The sequence below is a fragment of the Schistocerca cancellata genome, chromosome 2 (assembly GCF_023864275.1).
Source record: "Schistocerca cancellata isolate TAMUIC-IGC-003103 chromosome 2, iqSchCanc2.1, whole genome shotgun sequence".
Lineage (NCBI taxonomy): Eukaryota > Metazoa > Arthropoda > Insecta > Orthoptera > Acrididae > Schistocerca > Schistocerca cancellata.
The window spans coordinates 1,036,346,686-1,036,357,265 of record NC_064627.1 but is presented as its reverse complement, the minus strand read 5'-3'; positions in this window follow the sequence as shown (position 1 = coordinate 1,036,357,265).

The window sequence follows — 10,580 nt, the reverse complement described above, 5'->3', positions numbered from 1 at the left end:
CTCAGGGTAATACCGCCAGACCAGTCTGAAGGTGTGTCGCTTCTGCTGGTGATTTCCACTTGGAAACCTATTGGCACATATGGATCCTCGTTGTTTCATTCCTTCACTGCAGACTAACGGCGATGGACGTTTACGCCCTCACTTACCGTTACTGGAGACTCAAGACGCTAAGTCTCTGATATTAGGACACACAGGACAGGAAACTTTTCGGACATAAAAAACGAGATTCAAACAAGAAAATGACTGGAAAAGGAGTAAAATCAACTCAAACAAGACTAGGAAGAGAGATACCTCGTCGAAAAATTGCGCTCCAAATTCCAGTTGCAGTATGATGCCACTACTGTTCAATGGACTGAAGAGGATTTTGACCGTTACCGCCAGGTCATATACCAGGACAGGTTAAACCTGGCTAGACGAATCTTCTCGTCCACACGCTGCCCGGTCAACCATAGTATCGATATGAAGAATGAAATCTGAATCTTCCTCACTAGTCTTCAGCCTGAACAACTTTCATGATTTCAGGCGTCAGACAATCGTTGGGAGGCAAACATTCCACAAGCGACGAAGAGGAGCAAACAACGGTGTAGGACCGGCGCACTCACAACCAAACGGTGCTTCTCATAAGGTGTCCACGTACTTCCAAAGCGGTGCTGAACAGAAAAGATCTATGTAGGTCCTTTTCGGCAATGTTTTCTCAGTCTTTATTACTTCCGGTTGCAGAGTTAACCAGTGTTGAAATTACATCATGGTTTCTGAAGGTTTTCTTGAGTAGTGTTTTCTGGGTTTTTACATTCATTTGGGGTGTCGTTATACACTGAAGCGCCAAAGAAACTGGTATAGACATGTATATTCAAATACAGAGTTATGTAAACAGGCAGAATACGGCGCTGAGGTCGGCAACGCTTACATAAGACAACAAATGTCTGATGCAGTTGTTAGATCGGCTACTGCTGCTACAATGGCAGGTTATCAAGATTTAAGTGAGTTTGAACGTGGTGTTATAGTCGGCGCACGAGTGATCCTGCAAGATCAGGATCAACGACGACTGAAGACAATCGTTCAACGTGACAGAAGTGCAGCACTTCCGTAAATTGCTGCAGATTTCAGTGCTGGCCTATCAACAAGTGGCAGCGTGTTAACCACTGAATGAAACATCATCGATATGGGCTTTCGAAGCCGAAGACCCAATTGTGTGCTCTTGATAGCTGCACGACACAAAGCTTTACGCCTCGCCTGGGCCCGTCAACACCGACGATGGACTGTTGATGATTGCAAACATGTTGCCTGGTCGGACGAGTCTCGTCTTAGATTGTATTGAGTGGATGGATGTGGACGTGTATGGAGACAACCTCATGAATCCATGGACCCTGCATGTCAGCGGGGACTGTTCAAGCTGGTGGATGCTCTGTAATGGTGTGGGGCGTGTGCTGTTGGAGTGATATGGGACCCCTGATACGTCTAGATACGACTCTGGCAGGTGACACGTACGTAAGCATCCTGTCTGATCACCTGTGTCATTCATGTTCACTGTGCACGGACTTGGGCAATTCCAGCAGGACAATGCTGCACCCCACACGTCCGGAATTGCTATAGAGTGGCTCCAGGAACACTCTTCTCACTTCCGCTGCCCACCAAACTCCGCAGACCTGATTATTGAGCATATCTGGAATGTCTTGCGACGTGCTGTTCAGAAGAGATTTCCACCCCCTCGTATTCTTACGGATTTATGGACAACCCTGCAGGATTCGTGGTGTCAGTTCCCTGCAGCACTACTTCAGATATTAGTCGAGCCCATGCCACGTCGTGTTGTGGCACCCCTGCGTGCTCACGGGGGCCCTACATGATATTAGGCACGTGTACCAGTTTCTTTGACTCTTCAGTGTATTTATTCAGTGTACACTAAAGCAATTTAGGTGCACAGTTATGCATTTCCAGAGCTTCGACTTCATCTTCTGACTGTGTCTGATCCTGTGTCGTCAGCTACTAAATACACTCCTGGAAATTGAAATAAGAACACCGTGAATTCATTGTCCCAGGAAGGGGAAACTTTATTGACACATTCCTGGGGTCAGATACATCACATGATCACACTGACAGAACCACAGGCACATAGACACAGGCAACAGAGCATGCACAATGTCGGCACTAGTACAGTGTATATCCACCTTTCGCAGCAATGCAGGCTGCTATTCTCCCATGGAGACGATCGTAGAGATGCTGGATGTAGTCCTGTGGAACGGCTTGCCATGCCATTTCCACCTGGCGCCTCAGTTGGACCAGCGTTCGTGCTAGACGTGCAGACCGCGTGAGAAGACGCTTCATCCAGTCCCAAACATGCTCAATGGAGGACAGATCCGGAGATCTTGCTGGCCAGGGTAGTTGACTTACACCTTCTAGAGCACGTTGGGTGGCACGGGATACATGCGGACGTGCATTGTCCTGTTGGAACAGCAAGTTCCCTTGCCGGTCTAGGAATGGTAGAACGATGGGTTCGATGACGGTTTGGATGTACCGTGCACTATTCAGTGTCCCCTCGACGATCACCAGTGGTGTACGGCCAGTGTAGGAGATCGCTCCCCACACCATGATGCCGGGTGTTGGCCCTTTGTGCCTCGGTCGTATGCAGTCCTGATTGTGGCGCTCACCTGCACGGCGCCAAACACGCATACGACCATCATTGGCACCAAGGCAGAAGCGACTCTCATCGCTGAAGACGACACGTCTCCATTCGTCCCTCCATTCACGCCTGTCGCGACACCACTGGAGGCGGGCTGCACGATGTTGGGGCGTGAGCGGAAGACGGCCTAACGGTGTGCGGGACCGTAGCCCAGCTTCATGGAGACGGTTGCGAATGGTCCTCGCCGATACCCCAGGAGCAACAGTGTCCCTAATTTGCTGGGAAGTGGCGGTGCGGTCCCCTACGGCACTGCGTAGGATCCTACGGTCTTGGCGTGCATCCGTGCGTCGCTGCGGTCCGGTCCCAGGTCGACGGGCACGTGCACCTTCCGCCGACCACTGGCGACAACATCGATGTACTGTGGAGACCTCACGCCCCACGTGTTGAGCAATTCGGCGGTACGTCCACCCGGCCTCCCGCATGCCCACTATACGCCCTCGCTCAAAGTCCGTCAACTGCACATACGGTTCACGTCCACGCTGTCGCGGCATGCTACCAGTGTTAAAGACTGCGATGGAGCTCCGTATGCCATGGCAAACTGGCTGACACTGACGGCGGCGGTGCACAAATGCTGCGCAGCTAGCGCCATTCGACGGCCAACACCGCGGTTCCTGGTGTGTCCGCTGTGCCGTGCGTGTGATCATTGCTTGTACAGCCCTCTCGCAGTGTCCGGAGCAAGTATGGTGGGTCTGACACACCGGTGTCAATGTGTTCTTTTTTCCATTTCCAGGAGTGTATATCGTTTGACAACAACCGCTCCTTCAGGTCCATAAGAAGATTTATGTTAAAATCGTTTGGAATAGGTCTCTTATTAGTTCCATCAAAAGGTTTATGTTAAAATCATTTGGAATAAACCCCTTATAATGTCTGTGGTGCTTAGGTTACGTTGTCGTGAAATGCCGAAAACACTTTTCGTGCCATCTTACCAGGGGCAGGTTGGTTAGTACTGGGCACCTATGCTTTTTTAAGCTTACACAAGCTGTTCAAAAAAAGTGTCGAATTGCTTGAGAGGTGGTAGTACTCTCGAAACAGGAAAAATAAGTCCAATAAACATTCGTCCGGAAATGCATACTTTCTGAGATAAACACTTGTATATAGCAAGGGCTGTGCGACGCTTGGTTGTGGTCATTAGCGCAGTCATTGTATTGGGGCTCCGTCAAAGTGTTGGCAGGGGATTACGATGTCTTACTCAGAGTACTCTATCTACTATTATCTGATCTGCAGTCAGTTGTGTGGTTCGAGTCATGTTGTAAGCTACGTTAATTTTCGTCATGTTTATATGCCCTATTGACATGGAGGAGCGAGTGCTGCGTTCAGTGGAAGAAATCCCGGGACCAGTGTGCGACGATTAGCACCAGCAGAAGGCGTGTCTCACTCTGTTATTGGGGTACTTCATGAACAAGAGCTGTACCAGTCACATCTACAGCGCGTTCAGGCCCTAAGGGCACAGGATCTTCATGGCAGACGGCGATTCTGTCAATGGCTGTCGCACAAGTGTGCACAGATCCACTGTTCACCTCCAAGATTTTATTTACCGCTGGGGCAGGGTTCACAAGAGACAGTGTGGCGAATTTCCATAACGAGCATGTACGGGCGGATGTAAATCGCCAATCAATTCAGGAGAGAGGGTTGTTGTTGTTGTGGTCTTCAGTCCTGAGACTGGTTTGATGCAGCTCTCCATGCTACTCTATCCTGTGCAAGCTTCTTCATCTCCCAGTACCTACTGCAACCTACATCCTTCTGAATCTGCTTAGTGTATTCATCTCTTGGTCTCCCCCTACGATTTTTACCCTCCACGCTGCCCTCCAATACTAAATTGGTGATCCCTTGATGCCTCAGAACATGTCCTACCAACCGATCCCTTCTTCTGGTCAAGTTGTGCCACAAACTTCTCTTCTCCCCAATCCTGTTCAATACTTCCTCATTAGTTATGTAATCTACCCATCTAATCATCAGCATTATTCTGTAGCACCACATTACAAAAACTTCTATTTTCTTCTTGTCCAAACTATTTACCGTCCATGTTTCACTTCCATACATGGCTACACTCCATACAAATACTTTCAGAAATGACTTCATGACACTTAAATCTATACTCGATGTTAACAAATTTCTCTTCTTCAGAAACGCTTTCCTTGCCATTGCCAGTCTACATTTTATATCCTCTCTACTTCGACCATCATCAGTTATTTTGCTCCCCAAATAGCAAAACTCCTTTACTACTTTAAGTGTCTCATTTCCTAATCTAATTCCCTCAGCATCACCCGACTTAATTCGACTACATTCCATTATCCTCGTTTTGTTTTTGTTGATGTTCATCTTATACCCTCTTTTCAAGCCTTCTCTATAAGCTACTGATAAACAATCAAATCCGGTGTGTTTTTCGTCATATTTTAATCATAAGCGTATATGTATTTTAAATGACTACCCTCACCTGCTTTGGTTCTGGCTATGTGTAATGTGATGTTGTTTAAGATCGCGTGTGAACGATTCGTTTTAAATGCATGGATTTATTTGTATTTAAAATTGATGGAAATCATGATGCGTTCTAGTATTGCCCACTTGGACTGCTACTTTTAAATTATGTTTACGTCACTGAACGGTTATTCCACTGCGTGTGTATGACCTATAATTTACTCGTCGCCTCACTGCTGGAAGTGTGGTAAACTGAGAGATATTGACGTGTAATTTGCCTTGTTTTAAGTTCTGATATTTTACATGTAGCATGCTACGCAGCATTGCAGGTCTTGGTGATGTAAATTACTGACGCAGCTGATATTTTATTGCAGATTGTATGTTTAAGATTTCTGTGAATTTCTTATGCTGTCTAGTTAGAAAAATAAATTGCATGTTATCGTGTTCATAATAAGGCCAAGGTATTTGGCTTACATTTGTGTCACTGTCCTAATGCAAGGTCTTGCCAGAGAAAATTTAATATTCATAATGTAGTTTCAATGTGGCCTATCCTTGAATCTCGACTAATAAGTTTTTGTACGCTAGGTCTGCCTCCCATCCTTGTTGTTAATGTACTTGCTTGCATGGGACTACCTTGGTTACGTTAATCGTCCACGCCTGGGTCGCTGAGAGGGTCGCGCTGGCCAGTCGGCACTTTTGCGATCCGCAAGGCAGCCCTACACTTCGGGCGACACACCTTGTTTTGTGTAACCATTCCAGGGAGAATACGTCTGTATATTGTGCCCGTTGCAACTAGTCCACGCAGCTAATTGGTAAAGTGAAGTTGTTGTACACTGTGGTTAGATAGTGGCCTTGAGTCTTTAATATTTCATGTAAAAACTGAAAATTGGTTTTCATGTTCCAAGGAGTTGCTTACTGCAGTGTTTGGTGTCCTTGCATATGGTTTGTTCCTGTGTTGATTGCGACTTTACAGGACTATCCTTACCTTAATTATACAGAGTCCACCAGAAAAATGTATATACTCTTTGTCAGGCTCTATCGAGATATCGATATTGTCGTTCGATTTGAGTCAAGGGTGTGTTGTAATATGGTCTTTGGCTCAACGGATGTTAGTACTTTCATCTCGGTATTGAGAAAACAAGATGGCTGGAGCACGCTTGACATTCGAGCAACGAGAATATATTGTGAAGTGGTTTTTCAAGTTTGATAATGCCATTGAAGTGCAACGTTAGTGGAGGCAGGAGTTTAAAAGCAATTAAACGCATCACTGACAGGTTTGAATTGCATGGAACGATTCGTGACTTTTTTTTTAGGAAGATGAGGAAGACAGCCTACAGCTACAAGTCCTACTTCGTCGGCTCTCGTGTTGGAAATGTTTATTAATTTTCCACAGATGTCTGCTACGCGCTGTGGCCGTGAAGTGCGGGTTACGAAAAATTATGAAAGCTGCAAAGTGGAAAGTTTACCTTCCACGATTACTGCACGCGATTAATGATGATGATCCTGATGGCCCAGTGCAATTTTGCGAATGGTATCAGCAAATGGTAACTAATGACGAACGATTTGTGACGAAGGTAGTGTGGAGTGACGAGGCGCATTTGTAACTTAATGGAACCGTGAATCTGCATAACAGTGTGTACTGCGCACCGGAAATCCGCATGTTTATGTGGATAAAGCGGTCAGTCTACCAGGAGTTGATGTGTGGTGTGGACTATCAAGTGGTTCAAATGGCTCTGACAAGGGAACCTCCACATCGCACCCCACTCAGATTTAGTTATAAGTTGGCACAGTGGATAGGCCTTGAAAAACTGAACACAGATCAATCGAGAAAACAGGAAGAAGTTGTGTGGAACTATGAAAAAAATAAGCAAAATACACAAACTGAGTAGTCCATGCGCACGATAGGAAACATCAAGGTGATTGAGAACTCAGGAGTGCCGTGGTCGCGTGGTTTGCGTGAGCAGCTGCGGAGCGAGAGGTCCTTGGTTCAGGTCTTCCCTCGAGTGTAAAGTTTAATTTTTTATATAATCAACTTCGCTCTCCAAAATTCCAGGACATGTTCGGATTTGCTTGGACATATGGAGGATTTGACGGTCTACACACGGAAAAATTTGAAAACGTTAAAAACATATGTTTTGACAGAGCACAGGGAAAACTGTGCGACTGTGAAACTGTTGCATTCATTTGCTGCAGTTTATGTGACAAACTCTTATGTTTTCATCACTTTTTTGGGAGTGATTGTCACATCCACAAGAAAACCTAAATCGGGCAAGGTAGAAGAATCTTTTTACCCATTCGCCAAGTGTACAAGTTAGGTGGGTCGACAACATATTCCTGTCATGTGACGCACATGCCGTCACCAGTGTCGTATAGAATATATCAGACGTGTTTTCCTGTGGACGAATCGGTTGACCTATGACTTTGCGATCAAATGTTTTCGGTTCCCATTGGAGAGGCACATCCTTTCGTCTACTAATCGCACGGTTTTGTGGTGCGGTCGCAAAAAGAGACACTAAACTTACTGCAGTGAACAGAGACGTCAATGAATGAACGGACAGATATAACTTTGCGAAAATAAAGAAAATAAACTTTTCACTCGAGGAAAGACTTGAACCAAGAACCTCTCGCTCCGCAGCTGCTCACACTAACCACTGGACCACGGCGCTCCTGAACTTGTTGCCTATCATGCACATGGACTACTCAGTTTGTATATTTTGCTTATTTCTTCATAGTTCCACACAACTTCTTCCTGTTTTCTCGATTGATCTGTGTTCAGTTTTTCAAGGCCTATCCACTCTGCCAACTTATAACTAAATCTGACGGGGGTGCGATGGGGAGATTCCCTTGTGAGCACTATGAGACTTAACTTCTGAGGTCATCAATCCCCTAGAACGTAGAACTACTTAAACGTAACTAACCTAAGGACATCACACACAGCCGGCCATTGTAGCCGAGCGGTTCTAGGCGCTTCAGTCCGGAACCGCGCTGCTGCTGCGGTCGCAGGTTCGAATCCTGCCTCGGGTATGGATGTGTGTGATGTCCTTAGGTTCAAATGGTTCAAATGGCTCTGAGCACCATGGGACTTAACATCTATGGTCATCAGTCCCCTAGAACTTAGAAATACTTAAACCTAACTAACCTAAGGACAGGACACAACACCCAGCCATCACGAGGCAGAGAAAATCCCTGACCCCGCCGGGAATCGAACCCGGGAACCCGGGCGTGGGAAGCGAGAACGCTACCGCACGACCACGAGATGCGGGCGATGTCCTTAGGTTAGTTAGGTTTAAGTAGTTCTAAGTTCTAGGGGACTGATGACCTCAGATGTTAAGTCCCATAGTGCTCAGAGCCATTTGAACCATTTTTGAACATCACACACATCCATGCCCGAGGCAGCATTCGAACCTGCGACCGTAGCGGACGCGCGCTTTCAGACTGTAGCGCCTAGAACCGCGGTCGCAAAACACAGACACTAAACTAGAACCGCTCGGCCACACAGGCCGACTGTGGACTAGGACTATCTGGAGAAGTGTACCTGGAAAAGTTACACACGTCAGTTTTTCCAGGTATACTTGCGCTTTATGGAGCTGATGAAGAGGTCTTCTGCCAACAGGACGGGGCGCCACCACACTACCACGTAGCCGTACGAACTTTCCTGGATGGCAATTTTCCGGGGCATTGGATTGGACGAAGAGGGTCCATTGAGTTCCCTCCACGGTCGCCAGACCTATCATCTATGGACCTTTACTTGTGGGGAACTGTGAAAGATAACGTCTACCGACGTAAGGCAAGCACGCTGCAGGAACTTCGCCAGGAGATTGCAGCGACACGTGCAGCGATCTCCACTGTAACACTGACTGACATAGTTGCGGCGACCGCTAGGCGTTCTATTATGTGTACAGCCGCCCCCACTGAACATTTTGAACCATTAAGGTAACCATGTACTATATTGAAGGTTGTACAACATTTGTGATCAATTATTGAATGTAAAATAAGCACATAAGTAATACTTTTCGTTCCTTTAAAGTGTGTATGCACTTTTCTGGCGGACTCTGTATATTGTACTGACTCTTATTTCTCTAAAGCATATTACTGATAAAATGTTAATTACTATTGTAATTTTGAACCAGTTAATTTTTGAAGGGTGCATTTTTTATTGTTGTTATTAGTTGTGCTTAAGGGGTTGTTTCCCTGTGGTAAATGAATTTGATTTGTTTTTTGTGAAAGAAGAGAAAGGTAATGTACAGTTTTATTCTGTGCATGATTAGACCTATGAACCTTTATTTTGATGTTAGAGTCGCATTATATAGTTTTGAGACTGGTAAAGCAAATTCTCGATTAACTGATAGTTTGAAGTAACCTTCTTTTAACTGATTAATGGGTTAATTAAATAATTGCTTCTGAATGCTTCTGGCAAATACATATTTGTGTTTGAAATTAAACTGTGAACGCTGTTCAACAACTTGGATTCAAGTCCTTCCTTTTGAGAGGTGTCCTACAATTTCCTCGACGTGTAATTTGCCCCTTCATTCTGGACAGGGTAAGCCGGGCTTGACTCGTAAAGATTTTTTTACCAAAACGACAGCAACGGTGGTTTTGTTCTTCGCGAATATCGCCACAGTAAAGGAATACGGAGAGGTCCTTTTTCCGCACCAGGAAGGAAGAACTTGATTCGGAGGTTCGAATTAACTGGCGATTTGGGGTTTGTACCTGGGAGAGATCGCCATATTTGAACCTGTGTGATGTCTGATTGTAGGGTTACCTGATGTACAGGGTTTATCAGCGGGAGACTAACACAAGTTGGAGGGTGAAGATGAACACAGCGGGAGAGGTAGCCAACTTTTCAAGTGAGATGTTTCGGGGAGTAGTAGAACAGTTCCTTGTGTCCTTCCAGGCTGTCGTGGCTGCAGATGGCCGTCACCTTGAGCAATGTTCGTAAACTGGAACGTAAACGTGGTACGCAATTAAAATGTTTTTATTTCAGTGGTTTATTTCCCATTACTCTTGCGCTTGTCTCAACGAATGTTTCTACAAAATTCCCTTGTTCTACGCTCAATCGTTCTTCGTGGGCTCCCTGTCAGGTAGCGAAAGTTTAGTTACAACCACCCTGCAGAATATGTCGGTAAGCCGACGCCAAATCAAGAGGAAAAATTTACAGCAAAAATGAATAATATGTACGTAATTACCAAAGACTATATAAATTCCTGGGCATGTGAGTTTAGTGCCCCATTAAAGCACTTTCAGCTATGGCATTAGCTGATGTTACAGTATGGGAACGTGCAGCAGTAAACTATAAATATTTTGTCTAGAAGCAACGTTAAGTAGGATGACAGTGAATTGACCAGTGACAAAATTTTACGAAATTCATGCAACAAAACAGACGAATCTGCCTTTGAAAAGCCGTTTGGTACATGAAAAGTGGACATATTATTTTTCAAATCACAGGATAATGAAGAATTTTATTGGGAATTATTGAAATTAGCAGAAT